The following is an 8,329-nucleotide window of genomic DNA, read 5'->3' as shown; positions in this document are numbered from 1 at the left end:
TAGAAGGAAAAGTAGTAAACATATTACCATTAATAACAGAACGAGCTAAAAAATCTTGGTCGTGTAATACTTCAAACTGTAAAATTAACGATCCGCTTTTAATTGACCATTCTCAAAAATCTCTCAAGACCGTAAACACATGTACTTCAAAGAATGAACCAATTCTGATGTGTAATACTGCAAGCTGTAAAATTAACGATCTGCTTTTAATTGATCGTTATCAAAAGTTTCTCGAAACCGTAAATACATGTACTTTAAAAAATGTACCAAAACTGATGCAAAGTATTCATAAATGTACTATGAAAACTTCAAATGAGAAATTGGGTCGCAAATGAGAAATGCGTAGCTGCTATATTGATTTAACACTTTGCAAAGGAATGTTTCTTCCAGTTCAATTATTATCGCCTCATTTTCCAAAAGTAAGATATATGAAGCGTTTAATTTACCAACTTACAGCTTTTTATCGAAAGATGGAAAATCTAGATGATGCACTAAATTATGCTGATATGAACACTTTGAATGAAATTGTGACTACTGCACAGGAGAAAGTAGATATGTACAGACATCAACGGACTGATACAATTTTGAGTGATGATGATATTATTTTTAAATATCGTAAAGCATTTAAAGCGTTGACTAAATGCTCTATGGACACACCACGACATGTTTGCGTATCGTGCGAGAGATTTTGTTGTAAAAAAAATGTTTCTAAAGTCAATAGTTTTCAGACACTAATTTGGCGAGATTTGATGACGTATGTACAACAAAAAGTTGATGCGCAATACATATGTAATTATTGTGCAAGCAAATTTCGTAAAGGCTTAATGCCTGCATACTGTGTCTTAAATAATCTTTTTACAAATCAGATGCCTGAAGTAATATCATCTCTTAATACATTCGAAAAAATTCTTATACAGAGAGCTAAAGCGTTTCAAACTGTTCTCAAAATGGGAAGTATTATGAATAGAATGTTGCCTCAAAGACAAATGGTACCAAAAGTTAAAGGTAGAACATTTCATTTACCACTTCCGTTACAAGAGACATTGAATAAATTATGTTCTAATACTGATCCAATAAATATTAATCATGAATTATACATATTAGTTAGAGGTATCCCGACAAAATCAAAGATTATTTGGGAAGAGGTAGTTGATGTTAAAAAAGTATTTGATGCTTTAACGTGGTTAAAGCGTAACAATACTTTATACTCTCATATTATATTGCCAAATAATCATAATGATTTACGTTTACCAAAATTAAAAAATTCTGAATTCCAAATGGAAGAGACAGAAGATAATGCAGAAGTGGCTGATGATGAGACTAAATTATTAAATGATCCGATAGAAGAGATCAAAAATGATACAGAAGACCAACGGAAAGCAATGTTAACTCAAGTTACTAATGCTGAAGACGATGGCTATTACGAACAATATACTATCTATCCTTTATATGAAAAGAAAGCAAATAAAACTGCGACAGCCTTATATCAAATGTTAAAAATTCAGGACTTGCCTTTGAATAATCGTGAGCAACATTTAGATTTAATGTGTTTTCCAGATTTATATTCTTCTGGTATTAATGGACAACGTGAAATTTTGACGAGACAGGTTAAACTTCATGATCATGAATTTATTAAATGTCGTTTGACATCTAAACATCCACAGTATAGATTGAATCAACAATATTTATTTTATTTATTGAACGATGCAAATATGCGTCAATTAAATCGTGGAATTTTTCATAAAATGAATGTAACTAATCCGCGACTTCGTTATACAGCTGCAGAATACTTAGACGCAATGTCGAAAGAATTGTTGGAATCTAATTTGAGTACAATATTTGCCACACTTCGAAATACGGAGCAATATTGGCGTAGACCGAGAAGTGATTTAAATTGTATGACACAGCATTATGGACCTGCGACATGGTTTTTAACACTAAGTCCAAGTGAATGGTTATGGGAAGATTTAGGTGAATATATTCGTGAAGTAAATGGATGGCATGACGCTTCCTTTAGCGTTAGCGTACTCATTGCTAGAGATCCTGTATCAACATCCAGGTTTCTCGATAATAAGTTTCGGGCAATGCTTGACTTTATCAAGTCCAAAGATCATCCAATTGGAGAAGTAACGCACTATTTCTGGCGACGAGAATATCAAGGTAGAGGTATATAACATTTTCACTTATTAATTTGGATTAAAAATGCACCGATTTTCGGTGAATCTACTATGGAAGAAGTCTCCAAATTTATTTTACAACATATAAGCTGCAAAATGCCGGATAAAAATATTTCGCCATTATTATACAGTCGTGTTGATACGCATCAGCGACATATACATAATGATTATTGTCTTCGCTCTAAAAAAGTAGGACGTAAAGTTATTCGTCGATGTCGTTTTGGATTTCCTCGTCCCGTTACTGAAACTTTGAATATGAGAGATGTGGCAACTTCGATAGCCGGTAGAAAACAATTGAAACATAAAAGTAGACTTTATGATCTTCCTCGAATGGATAATGAAGTTAATATAAATGACTATAATCCTGTTCTTCTTACTGCATGGGAAGGTAATATGGATATACAATTTATTGGTGAAAAATCATCGCTGCTTACCTGGTATATTACTAAATATATGAATAAAGCGGGGAAAAGTGAATTGTCTGAGACTATTCTTGATAGTAAGGATAACAAAAACAAATCATTAGCGAGTCATCTTTGGAATATTGCTTTGCGATTTACGAATAATAGAGAATGTGGAGCTCTCGAAGCTGCTGATACATTGTTAGGTATTCCTTTGTATGGAACTGATTGAAATACAACCATCAGATGGTTAGATGTTAATCAAATACGATATAGAAAATTAAAAAGTCGCAGAGAAATTGAAGCTCTTAATGCTGAATCTACAAATATATTTTATCTATCTTTGATAGATGATCATTATCCACATAGACCAAACGAACTAGAAAATACGTCTCTTTATGAATTTGCACAGTGGTACGATATCTCGAAGATCAAACCGAAAAATAAGTATATTGAATATTATAAAATACGTAATGGTTGTTATCTTAAACGGCGACAGCGCGGATATCTTAATCATTATAGATATAATGTTAATACACAGCCGGAAAATTATTTCTTTGCGTTATTGCTTATGTTTAAACCATGGCGAAAATTAGAGGATCTTAAAAATGAATGCGATACTTATGCCGAATCGTTTCACAAAGTAAAACTGCATCTTGTAAAAGCATTGCAATATCATGAAAGATTAGAAGAATTGCAAAAAGCATTTGAAACTGCAAAACAGTTAGTTCAGCAATGTTTAGATGACGATTTACAAAAAGAGCAGTCTCAGGATGATCCTGAAAATGCGATAGGTATTCAAAATATAGAGGCTGGTGAAGCAATGCAAGATTTTAAAGATCTTGATGATAGAGCGATTCGAGAAATTAATGTATCTGAAATGATAGTAAAATTAAATACGGATCAAAAACGAGTATTTGATAAAGTTATCAATGTTAGAGTTATCAATGATAGAGTCCGATAAATCAATATTACGATTATATGTTAGCGGAGAAGGTGGTACTGGAAAAAGTTTCTTAATCAAGACTATTAAATGCTGGATAAAACAAAATCTCAACAAAGATACTGCTGTAGCAGCACCTACTGGTATAGCAGCATTTAATATAGATGGTTTGACAGTTCATAGATTGCTTCAATTACCCGTTGAACATGGTCAAACTCCTAAGTATAAACAATTATCTGATCATGTATTGAAAGTTTTACGAGCAGATCTTAAAGATGTTATTCTTTTTGTAATTGATGAAGTGTCAATGATATCTAGTTTGACTTTAATATATATACACCTTCGATTGTCTGAGATTTTTGACACTAGTGATTGCGATGATGGTTGGTTTGGTGGAAAGCATATTCTTTTATTCGGAGACTTGCTTCAATTACCTCCTGTACGCGAAGATTCTATCTTTATACATTTATCAGATAAAAAAATTGCTAAATGTCTTGGTTCTTTAAATGCTGTTAATTTATGGATTACATTATTTGAGTATGATGAATTGACAATCAATATGCGCCAGCAAGGAGATGATTCTTACCGTGAGTTATTGTCGCGAATTCGTATAGGTTTAGTGACAAAATCTGATTGTAAAATTCTAGAGAGTAGAAAAATATCTTTCAAAGCTGATTATTTCGAATCTAGATTAAATGAATTATGTGATTTTATTAACAGTTTACCATCGGACACTGTTTGTTTATTGCCAACTTGTAATATGTGTAATGTCCTTAATGATGCAATGTTAAGTCGCATTGTTTCCAAAGAAATATTATTAATTGCTCAAGATACGATTGAATGTATACCATATGTAAAAAAGAAAGTATTAAAAGTATTGTCAAATAACGATGATGATAATTCTCGAACAGCTGGGCCACAAAACAAATTACAATTAAAATTGGAGCAAAAGTTATGATTCGGCGTAACATCGATGCTAGTTTGGGTCTTGTAAACGGTACAATTGCTAAAGTAATTTCAATTGTACGAGAAACGTTTACTGACGACATAGAAAAGATTAAACTTCTTTTACCATCAGGTTTAGAATATGAAATTGAAAGAGTAAAGGTTAAATTTCAGGTATTGGATAGAGCGTATGTTATACGAAATGAATTTCCATTATCTTTAAGTTATGGCATCACTATTCATAAAAGCCAAGGATTAAGTTTACAAAGTGTTGTTACGGATATTGGCAATTCTGTATTTAGTTGTGGTCAAGTTTATGTTGCCTTGTCGCGAGTAACATCTCTAGAAGGATTGCATTTAATTAACTTTGATCCTTCAGCAGTAGTTGCTAACAATGAAGCTATTATTGAATATAATCGTTTAAAACGGATACACAATCCAAAAGCAGAAATGATTGCTGTGTCAAAAGAACGCTGTCATAAAGTGAAAGATGTTCGATGGGCGTTACCAAAAGTAGTTGCTTCTGTTCAAAAATCAAGTTCAGATAAAAAAATTCAAGATATTGCTTCAAATCGAAGAATTCAAAACACTGCTTGGGTTATACATGGTTTTCAGAATACAGACAAGATTTCATGTTATGCAAATACAGTATTGCAATGTTTATTACATTTAAATGTTATTAGGCAACAATTGATTAATTGCGACAAAACAGATGTTTTACGTATATTAATGCATCGATATGAAAATGGAATGCGTAATCTAAATACCTATGCAATACGGCAATGTTTAGGAGAATATTTTTCGAGCATCGTAAAACGAAATGCGTATGATTTTCTTACGGCACTTTGCGAAAAATATGATTACTTAAGAAATTTGATACAACATCAGGTAACTTCTACCAAGCGATGCAAAACATGTGGCAATACAAAAACTATTGTTGAAAATAATATTGCTATTTCAATTTCCCTTGATAATTTAAAGGAAAAAAGTTATAATCTTAATGATTTATTAAATGCTACATTTTCACATTGGTTTCACTTACACAACGAATCATGTGAATGTTGTACTGGAACTGATAAAATATTTAAAAATGAAGTAACATTAACAAGAGAAATAATTGTTATTCGTTTAATACAATTTTTATCACAAGATGGTAAATTAATAAAAGCAGAACACAAATTTAACTTATGTGCTGTTCCAACAACTAAAGTTTTAATAGCGGGACAATTGTACAAGACGATGAATGCTATTCTTTATGATGGTTCGTGCACCGATGAAGATCATTATATAAGCATATGTAGAGAAGGACTATCTAATATTTGGATCGAAATTGATGATGCGCAAGTTAAAAAGAGGCAGTGGCCTAGAGGTGCTAAAGATGTTTATATAATATTTTTACAAAAAATAGCAAATAAATAATATAAATTCGATATAAAATAAAGTAGTTGAAAAATTCTCACTAAATAGATTTTTATAATATAAAATTTATGATTAATATTTAATCATTTAATATTGCATTTCGATCAGTCCTATATAAAATAATGTATCGTAATGTATTAGCAATTTCATGACAACGCTTTTATTCTGCATTATTCGTAAAGTGCAAAAAAATATTTTTTACATGCATAAATTGTCAATAATTTGCTATTACTACTAAAAATGGAATAATATAACATACTTTTTGTTTTATTTATATATTTAATAATGAACTAGATAAGCAGCAACGATTAGTCATCAATGGACTTAGAGGTATAGATTGTGAATAATAAATATATTTTTAATGACATATTAATCTATAAAAATAATGATATGAAAAAGTTGCAACTGATAAATAAAAACCTATAAAAATATTTTAATTAAATATGGTTGTACAAAATAGTTGTTTTTATCTCTGGTAAGCAGAGGACCGTCGTATTTTGAAATATGACGGGGGTGGTGGCGGGTTTTTTGCTTATTTATTTAAAGATGTTTATCATACAAAAATGAATGATATCCCTATAAAAACCTACCTTTAAAAAAAGGTAAAAAAAGGCGCCTAGTATGGGCACGCCAGTAGTGAAAAATTACCCATTGCAAACCCATGTAGAATCGTATGAAAAATTACTCATTGCAAACTCATGTAGAATTGTACCATTGCAAACCCATGTAGAATCGTATGAAAAATTACTCATTGCAAACCCATGTAGAATCGTATGAAAAATTATCCATTGCAAACCCATGTAGAATCGTACTACAAAAGTAATGATATCAAAAAAATTGTGCGCCAAGTGAAAGTAGAAACTTGTACCAGTGGAAAATTTAAATTGCAAACCCATGTAGAATAGTACCTATGTAGAATAGTATAATTATAGAGACCTCTCTTCACGCTGGAAGTTGCAAACCCATGTAGAATCGTATAATTATAGACCTCTCTTCACGCTGAAAATTGCAAATCCATGTAGAATCGTATAATTATAGACCTCTCTTCACGCTGAAAGTTGCAAACACATATAGAATCGTAATAAGAAAAAAATAAGACAAAACACAAAAAAACAGAATTAAAAATTAATACAAGCATTAAAAATTAAAAATTTATCCAAAAATTATATAAATTAATACAAATTAAAAAAAAATAAAAAATTTAATTTAAAAAACTAGGCACTACTAAATTAAACAATATGCTAAAGTTAATTTTGAAATTTAGCAGTGCCTAGTTTTTTAAATTAAATTTTTTATTTTTTTTTATTTGTATTAATTTATATAATTTTTGCATACATTTTTAATTTTTAATGCTTGTATTAATTTTTAATTCTGTTTTTTTGTGTTTTGTCTTATTTTTTTCTTATTACGATTCTATATGTGTTTGCAACTTTCAGCGTGAAGAGAGGTCTATAATTATACGATTCTACATGGATTTGCAATTTTCAGCGTTAAGAGAGGTCTATAATTATACGATTCTACATGGGTTTGCAACTTCCAGCGTGAAGAGAGGTCTCTATAATTATACTATTCTACATAGGTACTATTCTACATGGGTTTGCAATTTAAATTTTCCACTGGTACAAGTTTCTATTTTCACTTGGTGCGCAATTTTTTTGATATCATTACTTTTGTAGTACGATTCTACATGGGTTTGCAATAGGTAATTTTTTACTACATGGGTTTGCAACTTAAATTTTCCACTGATACAAGTTTCTACTTTCACTTGGCGCACAATTTTTTTGATATCATTACTTTTGTAGTACGATTCTACATGGGTTTGCAATGGATAATTTTTCATACGATTCTACATGGGTTTGCAATGAGTAATTTTTCATACGATTCTACATGGGTTTGCAATGGTACAATTCTACATGGGTTTGCAATGAGTAATTTTTCATACGATTCTACATGGGTTTGCAATGGGTAATTTTTCACTACTGGCGTGCCATACTAGGCGCCTTTTTTTACCTTTTTTTAAAGGTAGGTTTTTATAGGGTGTGACGTTTTTCACTCTCCGTCCGCGGAGCACGAGGACGGGAGGAATTGGCCGTCGACAAAAAAACAAAGAAAGGAAATATTGTCCTTTAATAAATTATTTCCGCGGGAACCAGGGGTCTTGGTCATTCCGCGTGTGTAGCAGCAGAACGCCAGCCGACGAATATGAGAAATTATACTCGGATTGGGCGCCAGACACGGTCTTTCACGTGTCAATTCACGATAATTATACGAACGCGAAAATTCGGCCGGAAGTTCCGCGAGGGGCCGCCTGCTCGCCTAACGGTAGAGGGGCAGGGTGCGGTTGCCGCGAGAAAAGACTAATTGCTCGAACGATCCAACTCTTGATAGAATAAATTTTCGCGAGACTGATGACTCGATTGAACGTGAAGCGAGATACGACATCA

The 8,329-nt window shown here is 31.7% G+C and overlaps 1 pseudogene; it reads left to right on the top strand.

Annotated features, from left to right (window-relative positions):
* Nucleotides 1-647: 647 nt before the first annotated feature.
* On the top strand, nucleotides 648-5,885 carry LOC145947208 (uncharacterized; annotated as a pseudogene).
* The last annotated feature ends 2,444 nt before the right edge of the window (nucleotides 5,886-8,329 follow it).

This window comes from Prenolepis imparis, unplaced genomic scaffold, assembly GCF_030444845.1.
Source record: "Prenolepis imparis isolate NDT839.2.m4 unplaced genomic scaffold, iyPreImpa1.0 SCAF_53, whole genome shotgun sequence".
In the NCBI taxonomy this organism is placed as follows: Eukaryota; Metazoa; Arthropoda; class Insecta; order Hymenoptera; family Formicidae; genus Prenolepis; species Prenolepis imparis.
This window is presented reverse-complemented; position numbering and strand designations above follow the sequence as displayed.